The following is a 23,538-nucleotide window of genomic DNA, read 5'->3' as shown; positions in this document are numbered from 1 at the left end:
TGAACAAGTGCAACATCTTGGTAATGATCATGTCCAAAATACACTGCATACATAGAAAGAGAAATATAGAAAAACTGCAAATGCGGTGGACGTGAGGTTGTCTTTTTTTTTCTTTTTGCTTGTTTGCTTTTGGCATGTGGCCCCCAAATGTTGTATACTTTAAAAAAAGTATTATAGTGTGCAACATACTTTTCCTTCTTCTCATAAGCAACTGTGGTAAAGATTACAGGTTTAAAAATAAGGTATGTATACCACAAAAAAGGTAACAATAACCAATAGGCTACTTTCAGTGACAATGGAGTCTTGCCATTTTAGGTGGAAGCGGAGTGTTATGCATTAATACTGTATCCCATAGTGACACTAAAGGACGTCAACACTTAAGGGTGAAATCAGACAGGCATCTTGGTGTCGCGAGGGGAGACTTCGGCGTGGACAACTCGGAGGTGACAATGGAGCGCATGACTGGAAAAGCTGACATGGCCTACATTCGGGAGCCTGAAAAGAGGTCACAGCCAGTTACGCTAGTGCGATCAGACAGATTGAGGGATAGACAGAGAGCAGGTTCAGGGGGTTTGAGAAACACAAAGACCACCATGCTACTTTGGGGGTGATCAGTCTCGGCTCAGTGCTAAGTCTCTCCCATGCCATAACACGAATGACTTCACCTCTAAATTATGCATTGAACGCACCACCACCAAGAGATGCAAATGCAGTAACAGTTCCAAAATATTGCAGCTGAGAATGGAAATGGCCAGTTCAAGTGTATAGACATGATAATCTGAAAACAAACCCTACTGCTTTACCATTTTTTTTTCAATTAAATTAGACAACCTTGTACTATGGTAAATAGTCTCAACGTGCCTTCAGACTGAGTGATCTCTTCCCCATCTCTGCCCCAGGAGGGTCAGGAGCAGGAACGGATAGAAGAACTGGAAAGATGATAAAGAAACGTATTCCCGCTAAAGTTCAATCATATACAAACAACGTGGACGGATGCAAACAGAGATCCATTCTCATTGTAAACTGTCTTGGAATGCCATGACGATGACAATATTGCATCCTCTCCCAAACCCCCCAAAACAGAAATAATCTAAAATCTAAGATAAGCAGACATGGTATACAGTATATTGACATACAACTTTCCAAGCATCATCATAGCACACTTATCCTATCATCTTGAGTGTATTTTCTCCTCATATAGGCTATGCAGTTTCATATAGTTTGATATTTGTATCAGCAAAGAACAATCAATAATACCAAGGTAAACCATAGAAACTGCAGCCCAAAGTTTGATGAAACCAAGGTAGAAGGCAGTAACTGACATGAGTGATGGCAGTTACTGCTTTTTTCCTTTATTTTCACTAACTTTTTGCAGTTAAAGCAAACATGACCCCACATTTTCTCCATAACACAGCACAGTGGACGCAGGATATTTGTCCACATGATAAAGCATGTATTTAATGTATCAAAAAACACATTTTTGATCAAATGTGCAGTTACTGCTCTTTTGCTTGGTAGGGCAATAAAGGCTACCTATGCAGCAGTGAATGTACCTGTCGTAAGAAAAAAGGATGATAAATGCACTGTGCATCGCGCTTCGTACTGAGATGCGCTGTCTGTCACCACACAGCACCAACAATATGCTTTGGGAACGCCCCACGTGGTGATTGGCTAGAGATTTGCTAGTGTCAAAGGAGGCCGAACCGATGGGAAGACCAGATTCTCCAGGAGAATATGACCCAACCTCATGCAACATGCATCCAACGTGTTCCGAACTCAAATTCACATATAAGCAACGGTACTTAGTTAGCCAGAGTTGACTAGAAGTAAATCCACTCTAACAGTGGAACATCACAGTTAGATCTGATACCACCTCTGTTTGTGACAATGGGACATTTTTTGCGCATCAATATGTCCCTTTTTTATATTTATTTTGTACATTTTAGAGTATGTATTGTAAACTCTCTGTTACCACATACTGTATGTTAACTGCTGATTGTTAAAAGAAAAAACTGAAACATTAAAAGAGGTTTCGATGACTTGATATAATTTTTTGTTTGTTCTTCTATTGAATATTAGGGAAAACATTTTATTAAAAGAATTCGAGTGATAGAAATGGAATTAACTATTATTACTAATTTTGAGTAATCCAATGTCATATGTTACTAATTACTTTCATTGTAATGTAATCTGTAATCAGTAAAGGATCACATTTCTCAAGTAAACCGCCCAACCCTGATTACCCAAAACAATAACCTAACAAACAACCGGCCATATCATTGTCCTAGAGGCCAAACAATGACATATATGCCAGCGTGTATCTCTTACTTAAAGCCCTGCAAGGAGCAGGACAATGAAATTGAGTCTATATTCACGTGTGTGTGGTTTTAATCTGATGGCAAAAGCTGGTAAAGCTTTCACTCTCTTTTCAATCCCCCGAAGGACTTTCCTGTTCTTTCACAGCCATATTGTTTCGCTTCTAGCTGTGAGAATATATTTTTTCCAAACAGTATGAGATGACAACACAAAGGCAAATAACAAAAGAGATAGAGATATTGCACCACAAGGCTTACAGTGCCTTGTGAAAGTATTCACACCCCTTTACTTTTTCCACTTTTTGTTGTGTTACAGCCTGAATTTTAAATGTATTAAATTTAAATGTGGAATTGATTAACACACAATACACCCAGAATGTCAAAGTAGAATTTAGTTTGTAGAACATTTTTGAAATTAATACAAAATGAAAAGCCTTGAGTCAATAAGTATTCAACCCCTTTCTTATGGCAAGCCTAAAATAATTCAGGAGTAAAAATATGCTTAACAAATCGCATTATAAGTGGCAAGGACTCATTCTTTGTTCAATAAAAGTTGTTAACATGATTTTTTAATGACTACCTCATCTCTATACCCCACATACAGATAATTGTAAGGTCCCTCAATCGAGTAGTGAATTTCAAGCAAAGGTTCAACCACAAAGACCAGGGAGGTTTTCCAATGCCTAGCAAAGAAGGGCACCGATTGGTTGATGTGAAAAAACACAAAAATTAGGCTTTAGATCAGGGGTGTCAAACGTCCGGCCCGCGGGCCGGATCAGGCCTGCAAAGGGGTTTAATCCGGCCCGCGAGATGATTTTGTAAAGTATAAAAATGAGCTGCAATTTTTCAATAAAAGAAACTGCTGTTCCAATTGTGTCCACTGGATGGCGCAATATCAATTGTGTTAAGCAAGCAAACTGTTTATACCTGAGCAGAGCAAGTAGGTCAAGCAAGTGCAGCCAGTCCGGATGAGCTAATTTGTTTTGCCCGCGATATTTATTACGGCTTCTACTTTTAATATTAGGTGCTTTGGCACCCTCATTGCCCCAATATGTCTCTGTCAAAAAGAAAAGTGGACGCAGAGTGCAGAGTGTTCCAAGAAAAATGGTCATCCTCCTATTTATTCACGGAATTGAATGGGAAAGCTGTGTGTTTGGTGTGTTCACAGCATGTTGCAGTGCTGAAAGAGTATAACCTTCGTCACCACTATGTGAGTCTTCATGCCGACAAATATGACAACTTTCAAGGACAGCGGAGAAGAGAGAAGGTGAATGAACTGTTGGCGGGTCTGAAGAAACAGCAGTCTGTGTTTACTCACAGCCGAGACATCAGTGACGCTGCAGTGAAAGCTAGCTACCTCATTGCTAATGAAATCGCAGTGGCTTCAAAACCATTTAGTGAGGGTGAATTTGTAAAAACATGCATGATAAAGGCAGCGGAGATTGTGTGCCCTGAAAAGCGCCAGGCTTTTGCAAATATCAGCCTGACAAGAAACACAGTTGCAGACAGGATTTCCGATCTTTCAGTGGATTTGGACAGCCAGTTGAAGCAAAAAGTAAAGTCATTTATTGGGTTTTCAGTTGCAATTGATGAAAGCACGGACATTACAGATGTTGCACAACTGGCCATTTTCATCCGCGGAGTTGATGACACATTGACCGTCACCGAGGAGTTCGTGGAGTTGGTGCCGATGACAGATACAACGACAGCAGCTGATATTTTCACCGCACTCGTCGGCGCGCTGGACAGGGTCGGAGTGGACTGGTCCCGCGCTGTCAGCCTGGCTACAGATGGTGCGCCCTCAATGATCGGGAAAAAAGCAGGCGTTGTGACAAAGTTCAGAGAGAAAGTGCAATCTGCAAATGGAGGACGTGATTTTTGGACTTTTCACTGTATTTTGCACCAGGGGGCTTTGTGTTGCAAGTCATTAAAGATGGATAACGTCATGAAGGTGGTCATCCAAACTGTTAATTTCATCCGATCCAGAAGCCTGAATCACCGTCAGTTTGACAGCCTTCTCAGAGAGAAAGACCACATCTATGGCCTGCCATACCACACTGAGGTAAGATGGTTAAGCCGAGGTGCTGTACTTAGGCGTTTCTTTGATTTACGAGAAGAAATTGAACAGTTCATGGAAGAAAAGGGCAAACCAGTGTTAGAATTTCATTCTGCAGAATTGATGCAGGACCTTGCATTTATGGTGGATGTTACAGAGCACCTGAATAACTTGAACAAACAGCTGCAAGGGCGCAACTGTCACGATTCCCACCGACGGTGGAGCCCCCTCCTGCTCGGGTGGCGCTCGGCGGTCGTCGTCACCGGCCTATTAGCTACTACCGATCCCTTTTTGGTTTTGGGCACCTGTGGCCAATTAGCTATTAGAGGGGGTATTTAGTTTAGCTGGCCCGTCTGTTGTTTGTGCGGGATTCATTTGTGTTCATTGACGACGTGTTGTTCGTCGGCTTTACCTGGTCGTCTATTTTGTATTTTATTCCCTATGGTTGGGAACTTTTGTTTATCCTGTGTTATTAAAAACACCACTCCCTGTGTTCGCTGCTTCCTGCGCCTCATTCCTCCTACCCGACTACCGAAGCCGTTACAGCAACAAAGTCGTCACGCAGTATTATGACAGCATACGTTCTTTCAAGTTGAAGCTGTCATTGTGGGAGACGCAACTCGCCGGTGGTGATGCAGCTCACTTCCCCTGTCTGAAAAATGTGTACGCGACCCAACATGTGGCAGACATGAAGCGGTTCAAAGATATAATAACGGGACTGTTACGGGAGTTTGAGCAACGCTTTCAGATTTTTGGTGAAGTGGAGAAAGACTTCAACGTTTTTTGCTCGCCATTCACCGTGAATCCCTCTGATCTGCCCGTCAGCATCCAACTTGAAATAATAGACTTGCAGTGTGACTCGGATATGAAGGGTAAATTTGCCGCAGCTGGCTTGGACACATTTTATCAGAATCTCTTGCCAGGTTACCCCAATTTGACAGCCCTCGCTGCAAAACTGTTGTGCATGTTTGCAATCACATATCTTTGTGAGCAAGTTTTCTCTGTAATGAGCATAAATAAAACCAAAGCTGCGCTCAAGGCTCACCCACAAGCACTTGAATCACATCCTGAAGTTGGCTGCCACTCAGGATGTGACGCCTGATATTGATGTGCTGGTGAAAGCTAAAAGATGCCAGGTATCAGGAGTCAAACTATGCAACCCCACTTAAAGTGCTGCATGAGACACCCTGATATAGTTCTGTGAATCACTGAGGCATTGTGTGTTTGTGTGTTCTTTTTCTTTAGAATTTTCAAATAAACTTGAGGTGTTTTATGATTAATAGTGATGTTGTGCTTGTACTATTGTGGACACACTGTCCTCAGGCTCCAGCTTTATGTTTTATGTTGATCGTATTAAAACAAAGAAAACAATCTGAAGTTGTTGTTTTTAAGTTATATATATATATACCATGATTTTACCGGTCCGGCCCACTTGGGAATAGATTTTCCTCCATGTGGCCCCTGAGCTAAAATGAGTTTGACACCCCTGCTTTAGATGGTGTATCAATACACCCAGTCACTACAAACTCAGTTACTGGAGAGGAAGGAAACTGCTCAGGGATTTCACCATAAGGCTAAAGGTAATTTTAAATCAGTTTCAGTCTGCTTTCCAACAGACACTGGGTGTTGAATTCACCTTTCAGCAGGACAATAACCTAAACCGCATGGACAAAACTACACTGGAGTTGCTTACCAAGATGACATTGAATGTTCCCGAGTGGCCTAGTTACAGTTTTGACTTAAATCGGCTTGAAAATGTATGGCAAGACTTGAAAATGGCTGTCTAGCAATGATCAACAATCAACTTGACAGAGTTTGAAGTATTTTATCCCGGAGTGCAAAGCTCTTAGGGACTTACCCAAAAAGACTCACAGCTGTAATCGCTACCAAAAATGCTTCTACAAAGTATTGACTCAGGGCTGCAAATAGTTATGTAAATGAGATTTTTCTGTATTTCATTTTCAATAAATTTGTAAAGATTTCTAAAAACATGTTTTCACTTTGTCGTTATGGGGTATTGCGTGTAGATGTATTTTTTTAATCCATTTTGAATTCAGGCTGTAACACAACAACATGTGTAATAAGTCAAGGGGTATGAATACTTTCTGAAAGCACTGTACATACTGGGAAAAATGAGCTCCAAATCACAATTTGGTAACACTTCCTATTGATACCGTCTTCATATGTATTAAAATAATTATGAGCTAGGCATAATGCATTATAAGGCTGTATAATGCCTTATGAAGCAAAATGTTAAAATGCCCTCACGCTGTTCTCATCACGCTGTAATGCAATATAAAGAGGAAGAGGGAATTCACAGGGAATGATATCCACAATCATATAAATAATACTTGTTTTTTGTGTGAATGTAGTAGCCTAGAGAGGGAAAATGTCTGTCACTGAAAAAAGTTGGGGAGAACAGCTCTTTGTTCAATTCACTGACTCATGACTACTGCCCCAGTGTTTGGAATCACATCTTCTTCAGACTGACCCCGAAACACAGAGGCCTTTTTGAGAGTGGGCTAGAGAAGAACCTACTGTAATTGCCTTAATGGAAAGAGCAAAGAGCAAAACTTATTTACAGCACACTGCCCTTATGGATAACATGTCATTGTCAGCACAGGGCAGTTTTTTTCCAGTGGATTACAAGGTTGTATTCATCAAATGCATACAAATCAGTTGCACTGTTTCAAGAGCTAACTGCAAATGTTTGAGGATGAAAACTGCAGAATTAATGTTGAGGATTGTGAATTGATCGATAAATAAATGTTAATAATAATACATTTTTAAAGATAGAGTCATAGTCATCAACAGTGCCAATGTGAGTCAAAACAGGTTGAATATGTGATGAATGCCACTCCTTCACATCCACAGTAAATCACTGAAAACAGTGAGGCACATATATATCACATATGGTGCGCATTTGTATGTGAAATACGATTACTGTCACTGGAACATCCTCACTTCCTTGCTTCCTGCCTCTAAGAGAAGCTCCATCTTGACAAGGCAGACGGACACATTCATCACCCGTGAATCTACGCAGAGATAACAAAAACACTCCCAAAGAATGTCCAGTCCTTTCCTCCTAACTCACGTTGTTTACGTAAACCTGTACGCACTGCGTCCAAAACAGCCTTCACGCCAAGGAAAATATACTGCATGAAACAGACCACAACCTAGCTTGTCAAAACACAAGGAGCAGACCTTAGTTTCAAAATAGCAGACCTTGCTGGTTCGCTGTTATCTTGGTGTTCCTTGGCGTTCCAGAACTTCCATCCCTAACCCGTCCATTTCCATGGACTTGGATGAGAAAACCATGAGGGAAAACCGTGAGGCAAAGTCTGAAAGCAGCGAGGTAAAACACAGTAGTGAGTGGCTTGTGGTGCCGGTTGAATGGATGGATTCACATATTACAGCCTGAGTGTGCCTGCCAGCAGTGCCAAGACATAGAGGCATATGTTGCCGACTCTACTTGGCGATTGCTTTCTCTAACTTCCTGTTTATCTGGAAGTTGGCCTGAGACATGTCTCAGAGCGACTCAGCTTTAATGCCAAGACACAGAGAGCTTCACCAGAGCATTAGGCTCTGATATTTTTTATCTATGGATTTCAAATGCAGGTTAGACAGATATCTTAGCCCTTATGCTAGTCTCTCATAAGACATCATATTGAGGATGTGTAAGACCAGTCCTATGAAACAGTTAGTTTGCCTCACAGGTCAAATAAATATAACTTATTTTAACTGTGTTATTGTGCTATCATAAATTATTCACACCCCTTGATGTTTTCCACGTTTTGTTGTGTTACAGCCTGTATTTAAAATGGATTAAATTGAGATTTGTGTCACTGGCCTACCCAAAATACTCTATAATGTCAAAGTGGAATTATGTTTTTAGAATGTCTTGAGTCAATAAGTACTCAACCCCTTTGTCATGGCAAGCCTAAATACATTCAGGAATAAAACATTTGCTTAACAAGATGCATAATAACTTGCATGGACTCACTCTGTGTGCAATAATAGTGAGTGTTTAACATGATTTTTGAATGACTACCTCACTCAAGTTTTTTAGTACTATATCTCTTGAGACATTGATGAAAATAATCATGGCCTCTAAACCTTCAAGCTGCATACTGGACTCTATTCCAACTAAACTACTGAAATAGCCGTTTCCTGTGCTTGGCCCTCCTATCTTGACCATAATAAATGGCTCTCTATCCACCAGATGTGTACCAAACTCACTAAAAGTGGCAGTAATAAAGCCTCTCTAGAAAAAGCCAAACCATGACCCACAAAATATTTTCTAAACTATCGGCCTATATCATATCTCCCATTCCTCTCCAAAAATGTAGAAACAGCTATTGCGCAGCAACTCACTGCCTTCCTGAAGACAAACAATGTATACGAAACGCTTCAGTCTGGTTTTAGACCCCATCATAATACTGAGACCGCACTTGTGAAGGTGGTAAATTACCTTTTAATGGCGTCAGACCGATGCTCTGCATCTGTCCTCGTGCTCTTAGACCTTAGTGCTGCTTTTGATACCATCGATCACCACATTCTTTTGGAGAGATTGAAACCCCAAATTGGTCTACACGGACAAGTTCTGGCCTGGTTTATATCTTATCTGTCGGAAAGATATCAGTTTGTCTCTGTGGATGGTTTGTCCTCTGACAAATCAACTGTAAATTTCGGTGTTCCTCAAGGCTCCGTTTTAGGACCACTATTATTGTTTTCATTATATATTTTACCTTTTGGTGATGTCATTTGGAAACATCATGTTAACTTTCACTGCTATGCGGATGACACACAGCTGTACATTTCGATGAAACATGGTGAAGCACCAAAATTGCCCTCCCTGGAAGCCTGTGTTTCAGACATAAGTGGATGGCGGAAAATGTTCTACTTTTAAACTTGGACAAAACAGAGATGCTTGTTCTAGGTCCCAAGAAACAAAGAGATCTTCTGGTGAATCTGATCATTAACCGTGATGGTTGTACAGTTGTCTCAAATAAAACTGTGAAGGACCTCGGCGTTACTCTGGACCCTGATCTCTCTTTTGACAAACATATCAAGATTGTTTCAAGGACAGCTTTTTTCCATCTACATAACATTGCAAAAATCTGAAACTTTCTGTCCAAAAATGATGCAGAAAAATGTATCCATGCTTTTGTCACTTATAGGTTAGACTACTGCAATGCTCTATTTTCCAGCTACCAGGATAAAGCACTAAATAAACTTCAGTTAGTGCTAAACACAGCTGCTAGAATCTTGACAAGAACCAAAAAAATGGATCATATTACTCCAGTGCTAGCCTCTCTACACTGGCTTCCTGTTAAGGCAAGGGCTGATTTCAAGGTTTTACTGCTAACCTACAAAGCATTACATGGGCTTGCTCCTACCCATCTTTCCAATTTGGTCCTGCCGTACATACCTACACGTACGCTACCGTCACAAGACGCAGGCCTCCTTATTGTCCCTAGAATTTCTAAGCAAACAGCTGGAGACAGGGCGTTCTCCTATAGAGCTCCATTTTTATGGAATGGTCTGCCTATCCATGTGAGACGCAGACTCGGTCTCAACCTTTAAGTCTTTATTGAAGACTCATCTCTTCAGTAGGTCCCATGATTGAGTGTGGTCTGGCCCAGGAGTGTGAAGGTGAACGGAAAGGCACTGGAGCAACAAACCGCCCTTGCGGTCCCTGCCTGGCCGGTTCCCCTCTCTCCACTGGGATTCTCTGCCTCTAACCCTATTACAGGGGCTGAGTCACTGGCTTACTGGTGCTCTTCCATGCTGTCCCTAGGAGGGGTGTGTCACTTGCGTGGGTTGAGTCACTGACGTGATTTTCCTGTCCGGGTTGCCCCCCCCTTGGGTTGTGCAGTGGCGGAGATCTTTGTGGGCTATACTCGGCCTTGTCTCAGGATGGTAAATTGGTGGTTGAAGATATCCCTCGAGTGGTGTGGGGGCTGTGCTTTGGCAAAGTGGATGGGGTTATATCCTGCCTGTTTGGCCCTGTCCGGGGGTATCGTCGGATGGGGCCACAGTGTCTCCCGACCCCTCCTGTCTCAGCCTCCAGTATTTATGCTGCAGTAGTTTATGTGTCGGGGGGCTAGGGTCAGTCTGTTATACCTGGAGTATTTCTCCTGTCTTATCCGGTGTCCCTTGTGAATTTAAGTATGTTCTCTCTAATTCTCTCTCTCTTGGAGGACCTGAGCCCTAGGACCATGCCTCAGGACTACCTGGCCTGATGACTTCTTGCTGTCCCCAGTCCACCTGGCCGTGCTGCTGCTTCAGTTTCAACTGTTCTGCCTGCGGCTATGGCACCCTGACCTGTTCACTGGACGTGCTACCTGTCCCAGGCCTGCTGTTTTCAACTCTCTAGAGACAGCAGGAGCGGTAGAGATACTCTGAATGATCGGCTATGAAAAGCCAACTGACATTTACTCCTGAGATGCTGACCTGTTGCACCCTCGACAACCACTGTGATTATTACTATTTGACCCTGCTGGTCATCTGTGAACATTTGAACATCTTGGCCATGTTCTGTTATAATCTCCACCCGGCACAGCCAGAAGAGGACTGGCCACCCCTCAAACTGGTTCCTCTCTAGGTTTCTTCCTAAGTTCTGGCCTTTCTAGGGAGTTTTTCCTAGCCACCATGCTTCTACACCGGCATTGCTTGCTGTTTGGGGTTTTAGGCTGGGTTTCTGTACAGCACTTTGTGACATCAGCTGATGTAAGAAGGGCTTTATAAATACATTTGATCTGTACCCAACACATACAATAATCTGTAAGGTCCCTCGGTAGAGCAGTAAGTTTCTAACATAAATTCAACCACAAAGACCAGGGAGGGGTTCCAATGCCTCGCAAAGAAGGGAAACTATTTGGGAGATGGGGTTAAAAAAAAGCAGACATTGAATATCCCTTTGAGCTTGGTGAAGTTATTAATCAAGCTTTGGATGGTGTAGCAATACACCCAGTCATTACAAAGACACAGGCGTCCTTCCTAACTCAGTTGCCGGAGAGGAAGGAAACCGCTCAAGGTTTTTAACGTTGACATTTCTACTTTCTATTTTGACATTCTGGGATATTGTGTGTACAAAATCTAAATGTAATCAATTTTAAAATCAGGCCGTAACACAAAACGTGGAAAAAGTCAAGAATGTGAATACTTTTTGAAGGCACTGTATGTGTGGGGTATGGCTGTGAGATTTTCACCCCACGTCAATTTTACATTTTTAGATCCTAGTGAAGTGCAGGCCCGTAATAAGGAGGTATTGTTTGGAGTACAGATAGACAAAGCAATACTGAGGAATTAGATTGCATCCAGTTTAAATGACATTGAGTTGTCCTTGGCGTAGAGCAGCACAGTCAGTCATGGAAATAGGATACCTGGGAGCAGCACTGGAAATTCTACAGGAACAATCTTATTTAAAAAAAAACATTTATTAGGGGGCAGATCGGCTTTAATAGTGCAGATAGATTGTAGCCTCCATCAATGTAATTATCTGCATCACTTCCAATCCCCCATATATGTAACGGCGTTCGTCGGAAGAAGGGGACCAAAGTGCAGCGTGGTACGTGTTCATGATTTTATTTATCAAAAACACTCAAACAAAAACCAACAAAACGAAAAGCCAAACAGTTCCGTCAGGTACACTATACAAAACAGAAGACAACTACCCACAAACACAGGTGGGAAAAAGGCTGCCTAAGTATGATTCCCAATCAGAGACAACGATAGACAGCTGCCTCTGATTGGAAACCACACTCGGCCAAAACAAAGAAATAGATAGCATAGAATGCCCACCCCACATCACACCCTGACCTAACCAAACAGAGAAAAACGGATCTCTCAGGGCAGGGCGTGACAGTACCCCACCCCCCAAAGGTGCGGACTCTCGGCTGCAAACCTGAACCTATAGGGGAGGGTCCGGGTGGGCATCTACCCATGGTGGTGGCTCCGGTTCGGGGCGTAGACCCCGCTCCGCCCGCTGATCCCTCCAATTTTGTATCACCGGACCGTGGATCGTTGCCGGATGCTCCGGACTGGAAACCGTCGCTGGAGGCTCCGTACTGGGAACCTGTCGCTGGAGGCTCCGTACTGGGAACCTGTCGCTGGAGGCTCCGTACTGGGAACCTGTCGCTGGAGGCTCCGTACTGGGAACCTGTCGCTGGAGGCTCCGTACTGGGAACCTGTCGCTGGAGGCTCCGTACTGGGAACCTGTCGCTGGAGGCTCCGTACTGGGAACCTGTCGCTGGAGGCTCCGTACTGGGAACCTGTCGCTGGAGGCTCCGTACTGGGAACCTGTCGCTGGAGGCTCCGTACTGGGAACCTGTCGCTGGAGGCTCCGTACTGGGAACCTGTCGCTGGAGGCTCCGTACTGGGAACCTGTCGCTGGAGGCTCCGTACTGGGAACCTGTCGCTGGAGGCTCCGTACTGGGAACCTGTCGCTGGAGGCTCCGTACTGGGAACCGTCGCTGGAGGCTCCGTACTGGGAACCGTCGCTGGAGGCTCCGTACTGGGAACCGTCGCTGGAGGCTCCGTACTGTGAACCGTCGCTGGAGGCTCCGTACTGGGAACCGTCGCTGGAGGCTCCGTACTAGGAACCGTCGCTGGAGGCTCCGTACTGGGAACGTTTGCTAGAGGTTCCGTACAGGGGACCGTCGCTGCAGGCTCCGTGCCATGGATCGTCCCTACAGGCTCCGGGTCATGAATTATCACTGGAGGCTCCGGGTCATGGATTATCACCGGAGGCTTCGTGCCATGGATCATCACCACAGGCTCCGGGCCATGGATCATCACCACAGGCTCCGGGCCATGGATCATCACCGGAGGCTTCGTACCATGGATCATCACTGGAGGCTTCGGACCATGGATCATCACTGGAGGCTTCTTACGTGGAGCCGGAACAGGTGCCACCAGACTGGGGAGACGCACTGGACGTCTGGAGCATAGGGCTGGCACAACCCGCCCTGGCTGGATGCCCATTTTAGCTCGGTGAGTGTGGAGAGCTGGCACGGGACGCACTGGGCTATGAAGGCGCACTGAAGGCATAGTGCGAAGAGCCAACGCAGAACACACTGGACCGTGGAGGCGCACCGGAGGTCTAAAGCACAGTGCTGGCACAACTCGTCTTGGCTGGATCCCCCCCATAGCCCGGCAAGTGCGGGGAGCTGGAACAGGCCGCACTGGGTGGGCTGGCGAACTGGGGATACCGTGCTTAGAGCTGGCGTAGGATAACCTGGGCTGAAGAGACGCACCGCAGACCAGGAACGCTGAGACGGCTCAATCCTTCCTGGCTGAATGCCCACTCAAGCACGGCAACTGCGGGGAGCTTTCACAGAGCGCACCGGGCTGTGGCTGCGCACTGGAGACACCATGCGCTTCACCGCATAACACGGTGCCTGACCAGTCATACTCTCCCCACGGTAATCACGAGGAGTTGGCTCAGGTCTCCACCTTGACCCTGCCAATCTCCCCGTGTGCCCCCCCCCACATTTTGGGGGGGGGGCTGCCTCTCGGTCTTCCGTTGTTGCCGTGACTCCCGGTCTCGTCGCTGTTCCTCTCTCGCTGCTTCCACCTGTTCCCATGGGAGGCGATCCCATCCGGCCTGGATCTCCTCCCGCGTCCAGGATCCCTTTCCGTCCAGTATGTCCTCCCATGTCCACCTCTCCTGCCCACGCTGCTTGGTCCGTTTTTTGGTGGGTAGTTCTGTAACGGCGTTCGTCAGAAGAAGGGGACCAAAGTGCAGCGTGGTACGTGTTCATGATTTTATTTATCAAAAACACTCAAACAAAAAATAACAAAACGAAAAGCCAAACAGTTCCGTCAGGTACACTATACAAAACATAAGACAACTACCCACAAACACAGGTGGGAAAAAGGCTGCCTAAGTATGATTCCCAATCAGAGGCAACAATAGACAGCTGCATCTGATTGGAAACCACACTCGGCCAAAACAAAGAAATAGATAGCATAGAATGCCCACCCCACATCACACCCTGACCTAACCAAACAGAGAAAAACGGATCTCTCAGGTCGGGGCGTGACAATATATTTATTTGCAAATATTTATACTGTATATTTATACATACATACTGTAAATACATACATATACACATACATACAAATACATATACACATATACATACATATATATACGCTACTGTTCAAAAGTTTGGGGTCACTTAGAAATGTCCTTGTTTTTGAAAGAAAATATATTTTTTTGGTCCATTAAAATAACAGAATTAATCAGAAATACAGTGTAGACATTGTTACGGTTGTAAATGACTATTGTAGCTTGAAACGGCTGATTTTCAATGGAATATCTACATAGGCGTACAGAGGCCCATTATCAGCAACCATCACTCCTTTGTTCCAATGGCACATTGTGTTAGCTAATCCAAGTTTATCATTTTAAAAAGCTAATTGATCATTAGAAAACCCTTTTGCAATTAATTAACCTCTCTAGGGTATGTGGGACGAAATCGTCCCACCTACTCAATCTGCCAGTGGAATCCCGTGGCGCGATATTCAAATACCTTAGAAATGCTATTACTTCAATTTCTCAAACATATGACTATTTTACACCATTTTAAAGACAAGACTCTCGTTAATCTAACCACACTGTCCGATTTCAGAAAGGCTTTACAACGAAAGCAAAACATTAGATTATGTCAGCAGAGTACCCAGACAGAAATAATCAGACACCCATTTTTCAAGCTAGCATATAATGTCACATAAACCCAAACCACAGCTAAATGCAGCACTAACCTTTGATGATCTTCATCAGATGAAACTCCTAGGACATTATGTTATACAATACTTACATGTTTTGTTCAATCAAGTTCATATTTATATCAAAAAACTGCTTTTTACATTAGCATGTGACGTTCAGAACTAGCATACCCACCGCAAACTTCCAGTGAATTTACTAAATTACTCACGATAAACGTTCACAAAAAACATAACAATTATTTTAAGAATTATAGATACAGAACTCCTTTATGCAATCGCTATGTCCGATTTTAAAATAGCTTTTCGGCAAAAGCACATTTTGCAATATTCTAAGTAGATATCTCGCCATCATGGGCTAGCTATTTTGACACCCACCAAGTTTGGCACTCACCAAACTCAGATTTACTATAAGAAAAATTGGATTACCTTTGCTGTTCTTCGTCAGAATGCACTCCCAGGACTTCTACTTCAATAACAAATGTTGGTTTGGTTCAAAATAATCCATAGTTATGTTCAAATATCCTCTGTTTTGTTCGTGCGTTCAAGACACTATCCGAAGGGTGACGAAGGGTGACGCGCCCGACGTGTTTCGTGACAAAAAAAAATCTAAATATTCTATTACCGTACTTCGAAGCATGTCAACCGCTGTTTAAAATCAATTTTTATGCGATTTTTCTCGTAAAAAAGCGATAATTTTCCGACCGGGAAACCCTGTTTTCGTTCAAAGACGAAAAGATTAAAACATGGAGTCGTCTCGTGCACGCGCCCCAGTCTCATTGTTCTCTGATCGACCACTATCCAAATGCGCTACTGTTTTTCAGCAATGGGCTGCAAAGTCATCATTCAGCGTTCTGCCGCCTTCTGAGAGCCTATGGGAGCCGTAGGAAGTGTCACGTTACAGCAGAGATCCTCAGTTTTCAATAAAGAGAGTGTAGAAGGCCAAGAAATGGTCAGAGAGGGCACTTCCTGTAAGGAATCTTCTCAGGTTTTTGCCTGCCATATGAGTTCTGTTATACTCACAGACACCATTCAAACAGTTTTAGAAACTTTAGGGTGTTTTCTATCCAAATTAAACAATTATATGCATATTCTAGTTTCTGGGCAGTAGTAATAACCAGATTAAATCGGTTATGTTTTTTTATCCGGCCGTGCAAATACTGCCCCCTACCCTAGAGAGGTTAAGGCTATTCTATGTGAGAAATTGCCAAGAAACTGAAGATCTCATACAATGATGTGTACTACTCCCTTCACAGAACAGTGCAAACTGGCTCTAACCAGAATAGAAAGAGGAGTGGGAGGCCTCGGTGCATAACTGAGCAAGAGGACAAGTACACTAGTGTGTCTCGTCAACAGTGAAGAGGCGACTCCGGGATGCTGGCCTTCTAGGCAGAGTTGCAAAGAAAAAGCCACATCTCAAACTGGCCAATAAAAAGAAAAGATTAAGATGGCCAAAAGAACACAGACACTGCACAGATGAACTCTGCCTAGAAGGCCAGGATCCCGGAGTCGCCTCTTCACTGTTGACGTTGAGACTGGTGTTTTGCGAGGCAGCTTGCAGAATTAATCTGTACCTCGAGGTGCTGTGACTTTGTTTTGTTTTTACATCTGATTTTCGATAAATATAACATTTTAACGGCCAGTTGAGAAATTGTGAGGGGTCTGTCTAGACACTAATGCGCTTGTCCTCTTGCTCAGTTGTGAACTGGGGCCTCCCACTCCTCTTTCTATTCTGGTTAGGGCCAGTTTGTGCTGTTCTGTGAAGGGAGTAGTGCACAGCATTGTACGAAATCTTCAGTTTCTTGGCAATTTCTCGCATGGAATAGCCTTCATTTCTCAGAACAAGAATAGACTGACTTGTTTCAGAAGAAAGTTCTTCGTTTCTGGCCATTTTGAGCCTGTAATTGAACCCACAAATGCTGATGCTCCAGATACTCAACTAGTCTAAAGAAGGACAGTTTTATTCCTTCTTTAATCAGAACAACAGTTTTCAGCTGTGCTAACATAATTGCAAAATGGTTTTCTAATGATCAATTAGCCTTTTAAAATGATAAACTTGGATTAGCTAACACAACGTGCCATTGGAACACAGGAGTGATGGTTGCTGATAATGGGCCTCTGTACACCTGTGTAGATATTCCATTAGAAATCAGCCGTTTCCAGCTACAATAGTCATTTACAATATTAACAATGTATACACTGTATTTCTGATCGATTTGATGTTATTTTAATGGATACCTTTTTTTGCTTTTCTTTCAAAAACAAGGACATTCCTAAGTGACCCCAAATTTTTGAACGGTAGTGTATATACACATCTTTTTGAAATATATTTTCCTTTATTACTTTCTAACACTACCACCCCTCCCCTAATTGGAGTAAACTAGTGAAGAACAACGCTTAGGCTTCTACTTCCAGCTCATAAATACTATATACATTTTACGGGCACAGTCTATTTTACAATAGTTATATTTTGTTTGTGTTTACTCCTGTCCTTCCTCTAACCTCAACCATCTATTTCTTTCACAAAAGTTCTGAAGCTATATACATTTTACGGACACAGTATGTTTTACATTAGTTACCTTGTTGTTATTAGTTATTATTCCCAACCTTCAGCTCCATTCAACCCCTCCCATCTATCTCTTGACACCATCCATATTGGATTTCTATTTGCCATATATTTTTCCACTGTGCTATGCTGTTTCACAAAAGTTCTGAACCTTTCTATTCCTATCATTTCTACAGACTGTAAATGTATTTTATTTTTTGTTGCTAAAAGTATTATTATATTATTGATAGATTGACTATGACTTTTCAATCAGTAGTGCTATCTGCAGAGTTAACTGCAGGTAAATGTTGCAATTCTTCAGCCATTCCTGGACCTGTGACAAAAAACAAGCTACATATGGACAGTACTAAAACAAATTATCAAATGATTCTGTCTCTTCGCAGCAAAATCTGCAGAGCTGGGAAGGTTGTATCCCCCATATTTATAACATTCTATTTGTTGCAAAGATTTTGTAAAATAATTTAAATAGAAAAATTCAAAGTTTTGCATCCGGTGTCGTTTTGCATATCAGTTCATGTGCCATGGAATCGGTACGTCAAAAATCTCTTCCCAACTATTTTGCAATCCACATGGCACAGCTGTCATTTTTTTGGTCCTTAAATGAAACTGGTATACTTTTTTATTTATCACAATTTTCTTTAACAAATTATGGTCTTTAATGCAGGGCTGACATACAAGTTCCCTATTTTTCCCCCTTCCACTTTCCTCTTCCATTTTTGCGGTAATGCTGCAATTAGTTGGCTGTAATTTTGAGTAGAGCAGACATTTCCATATATTTTCATTGTGTGATATAACACCACCAGTCCTATTTATGATATCATTTACAAAGAATATATGTATATTTTTTAGTTTTCAAAAAAGTATGTTTTATTATCTATTAGTATATTTGAGTTTAACCACAATATTTGTTGTATTATTTGTCTGTTTTTTCTGGTGGATTAAATTGATATTGCAACCAACTTTCTATGGCTTGTTTTAAAAATAGCAATATTTGGGAGATTATTTCCTTTTCAAATAACTGAAAGTGCGAGGTTGTAATCTGAATAAAGAGAAAAAGGACATACGGTGAGACATTCTTATTAATTTGCTAGAGAACCAGTTTGGATTTAAGTATAACTTTTGTATGACTGAAGGCTTTAGTAAGAGGTCTAATGCTTTAATATTTACCGTAATTTCCGGACTATTAAGCGCACCTGAATATAAGCCGCACCCACTGAATAAAAAAATAATATATATATTTTGAACATAAATAAGCAGCACATGTCTATAAGCCGCAGGTGCCTACCGGTACATTGAAACAAATTAACTTTACACAGGCTTTAACGAAAAACACGGCTTGTAACAAAAATAAATAAGCTTTAACGAAACACTGCTTGTAACAAAAATAAATAGGCTTTAACGAAACACGGCTTGTATCAAAAGTAAAAAAAATTGCAGTAAGCTTTAGTTGTCTTTTTGCACTGAGTCAATTCCTCACGCTGCTGTTTCCAACGTCTTATCATCGACTCATTAAGACCAAGCTCCCGTGCAGCAGCTCTATTTCCTTTTCCAACAGCCAGATCAATCGCCTTCAACTTGAAAGCTGCATCATATGCATTTCTCCGTGCCTTTGCCATGATGAGGGTGACGAAATGACTACCGTAATGAGAATGATGGGAAGTTTGAGAGCGCTCGATATAATCTAAACAGTAAACAAAAAAGTTGTTTGACCGTAACCCGTTCGGCAATTTCATTGGTCTAATGAAAGCTTCATGCCGCCCAAAAACTGAGCACATCACAGAATGTGTTTTTTTGGAGAAAAAAAATGAAAGCGTGAAAAATCCATATATTAGCCGCGTCCTTGTTTACACCGTATGCTTCAAAGCCTTGGATAAAAGTTGCGGCTTATATTCTGGAATTTACGGTAATCATTTCTGCCCTCCGAATTGATATTCATTATATAAATAGGCCCGTTTAATTTTGTCTGGTTTGCCGTTCCAAATAAAAGGGAATATTGTTTTCTCATATAATCATTGAAATAACTGTTCGCTAGGTGTAGGCAAGACCGTAAGCAAATAGGTAAACTGGAATATGACTATAAAGAGTTAATCAGGGTGATTTTTCCACAAATAGACAGGTATTTTCCTTTCCATGGTAGCAAGATTGTATCCATTTTTGTTAACTTTCTATAAAAATGAATTAGAGTGACATCATTTATTTATTTCAGGATCTGTATACCGAGTATGTCCACATCACCATCAGACCATTTTATTGGTAAACTACACAGTAATGTAAAAGTTGTATTTTTTTGTGTTCCAATACATAATATTATCATAATTTGGTTATAATCCAGAGAGGTTACAAAAAGTATCTAGATCCTCTGTGAGGCTGTGGAAGGATCCAAATAGTGGACTTAAAAGAAAACATGAATCATCAGCGTACAATGACATCCTTGTTTTTAAGCCTTGGATTTCTAAACGCTTGATATTATTGATAGATTTTGTTTTACTCTTCCTGACAGTTTAAAACTTTCTGAGAAGTAGCCATTATTTACTATTTTACACCTAGGGTTACTATACATGACTTTAACCCATTTTATAAGGGCTTCTCCAAAATTGAAATATTCCAGGCATTTATACACTGCTCAAAAAAATAAAGGGAACACTTAAACAACACATCCTAGATCTGAATGAAAGAAATAATCTTATTAAATACTTTTTTCTTTACATAGTTGAATGTGCTGACAACAAAATCACACAAAAAGAATCAATGGAAATCCAATTTATCAACCCATGGAGGTCTGGATTTGGAGTCACACTCAAAATTAAAGTGGAAAACCACACTACAGGCTGATCCAACTTCGATGTAATGTCCTTAAAACAAGTCAAAATGAGGCTCAGTAGTGTGTGTGGCCTCCACGTGCCTGTATGACCTCCCTACAACACCTGGGCATGCTCCTGATGAGGTGGCGGATGGTCTCCTGAGGGATCTCCTCCCAGACCTGGACTAAAGCATCCGCCAACTCCTGGACAGTCTGTGGTGCAACGTGGTGTTGGTGGATGGAGCGAGACATGATGTCCCAGATGTGCTCAATTGGATTCAGGTCTGGGGAACGGGCGGGCCAGTCCATAGCATCAATGCCTTCCTCTTGCAGGAACTGCTGACACACTCCAGCCACATGAGGTCTAGCATTGTCTTGCATTAGGAGGAACCCAGGGCCAACCGCACCAGCATATGGTCTCACAAAGGGTCTGTGGATCTCATCTCGGTACCTAATGGCAGTCAGGCTACCTCTGGCGAGCACATGGAGGGCTGTGCGGCCCCCCAAAGAAATGCCACCCCACACCATGACTGACCCACCGCCAAACCTGTCATGCTGGAGGATGTTGCAGGCAGCAGAACGTTCTCCACGGCGTCTCCAGACTCTGTCACATCTGTCACGTGCTCAGTGTGAAGCTGATTTCATCTGTGAAGAGCACAGGGCGCCAGTGGCGAATTTGCCAATCTTGGTGTTCTCTGGCAAATGCCAAAAGTCCTGAATGGTGTTGGGCTGTAAGCACAACCCCCACCTGTGGACGTCGGGCCCTCATACCACCCTCATGGAGTCTGTTTCTGACCGTTTGAGCAGACACATGCACATTTGTGGCCTGCTGGAGGTCATTTTGCAGGGCTCTGGCAGTGCTTCTCCTGATCCTCCTTGCACAAAGGCGGAGGTAGCGGTCCTGCTGCTGGGTTGTTGCCCTCCTACGGCCTCCTCCACGTCTCCTGATGTACTGGCCTGTCTCCTGGTAGCGCCTCCATGCTCTGGACACTACGCTGACAGACACAGCAAACCTTCTTGCCACAGCTCGCATTGATGTGCCATCCTGGATGAGCTGCATTACCTGAGCCACTTGTGTGGGTTGTAGACTCCGTCTCATGCTACCACTAGAGTGAAAGTGCCGCCAGCATTCAAAAGTGACCAAAACATCAGCCAGGAAGCATAGGAACTGAGAAGTGGTCTGTGGTCTCCACCTGCAGAACCACTCCTTTATTGGGGGTGTCTTGCTTATTGCCTATAATTTCCACCTGTTGTCTATTCCATTTGCACAACAGCATGTGAAATTTATTGTCAATCAGTGTTGCTTCCTAAGTGGACAGTTTGATTTCAGAGAAGTGTGATTGACTTGGAGTTACATTGTGTTGTTTAAGTGTTCCCTTTATTTTTTTGAGCAGTGTATATAAACTCCAGTCGTACTTCATCAAAAGCTGTTTCCCAGGTGTGGTTTCCCAGTCTTTTATTGTTTCCAGTACTTGTCTTATATTATCTCCAATGTATCATCCATGTAAAAAACCTCTGATTAGAATTAATAATATCCTAAAATACCTTTTTAATTCTATGTGCTATACATTCTGAAGTGTAAGGGGCCTCCAATTCTTTTTTAAATGGACTGGATCTTTATATTTACTACTTGTATCCTGTTTCAGTAATACTGAAATCACACTTTCTTGTTGAGTGTCCGATAATCTACAATTTACATAGGAGTAGTTAAAACATGCTAATAACGGTCCTCTGAGTATATCAAAAAAAGTTTGGTATACCTCAACTGGTATACCATCTAGCCCTGGACTTAAAGGCTTTTCCAGGATTTAAAGGCTTTAATTGCATCAAGAAGTTCCTCTGTAATTTCGCCTTCACATGAGTCTTTCTGTACAGCTGTTCATTTTACATTATTAATAGAAAAAAAATCCATACAATTAGCTTTGGTTAGAGGATATGGAAGAGACTGAAACAAAAACATATGCTTAAAGTACTTTTCTTCCTTAGTCAAAATATAATTTGGTGAATCATGGGTGACTCCGTAATTTTCAGTAAATTATTTTTGTTAGCATTTCTATGTAGAAGATTAAAAAATAATTTGGTGCATTTTTCTCCATATTCCCTCCAGTTTGCTTTATTTTTTTATAATATATTACACTTGATCTTTCTTGAATAAGTTCCTCCATTCCTTTTCCCCCCAACTAACCTATTCTGAACCTCTATGGTACAGTTTCTATTGCTACAGCATCTGTCTGTTCTGTTAGACCTTGTATTTCCTTTGTTAATATGCACTCTTTTGACCTAAATTGCTTTTGTTTTAGAGCCGAGTACTGAATTGCATGGCCTCTAAAGTCACATTTAAAAGTGTCCCATACAATGGGATCTGCTGTACTTACGTTATGTCGGAAAAATTCAGTTATAAATTCCTCTGTCCTAGTTTAAAAAAAAAGTGATCATTCAAATGTAAATAGGCTTCAATAGTAATTGAGTGTCCATTAAGCTGTACCATGATATCTGCATTGCTACTAAGCAAACCTCCAATTGTTCTCCACTAGTCCAACCGCTAAAGCCCCTCCCCATCCCAAGTTGGGTTGTCATCCCAGTGACCGGCAGGCCATCCCCACGGATCTCTTTCTAATTGGGTTCAAGAGGGCTCCATCCTGGCCACTTGATCCTCAAACATCCCCTTCACATTGACAGCTTCTCTAGCTTTTTGACTGAATGTTGATAAAATAAAATTAGCTGCCATTCATTACAGTAAGAGACTATAGACATATGCCTCTAAAAGTGGGGTTAGTCGCTGGTTAATTGACGAGATAGTGATGTGTGGTCTTAAACAGCAGTCAGAAAAAATTGTACAACCCCGCTAATCCTGCAACTGTGTCACAAATGGATCTGAAATATGTATGAAGTTCAATTTAAACACAACTCTTGTCAGGACGAAGTTCATCAAAATAATTCTACATCTCCGTCTCTGACTAAAGGGGTCGTCTCATGTTTCAGTCAGATCCAAGCTCTGTCTGGATCATTTACGGGTGTGTCAGAAATGGCACCATATTCCCTATGGACCTTGTTCAAAAGCAGTGCA

General features: G+C 42.3%; 1 protein-coding gene across 5 annotated transcripts in view; it reads right to left on the bottom strand.

Moving 5' to 3' along the window:
* clip2 (CAP-GLY domain containing linker protein 2) overlaps nucleotides 1-23,538 on the bottom strand; it is a 96,415-nt gene that overhangs the window by 28,626 nt on the left and 44,251 nt on the right. The window lies entirely within an intron of this gene.

Source organism: Salmo trutta, chromosome 19 (genome assembly GCF_901001165.1).
Source record: "Salmo trutta chromosome 19, fSalTru1.1, whole genome shotgun sequence".
In the NCBI taxonomy this organism is placed as follows: domain Eukaryota; kingdom Metazoa; phylum Chordata; class Actinopteri; order Salmoniformes; family Salmonidae; genus Salmo; species Salmo trutta.
Note: the sequence above shows the minus strand (reverse complement) of the source record. Positions and strands in the feature narration are given on the sequence as shown.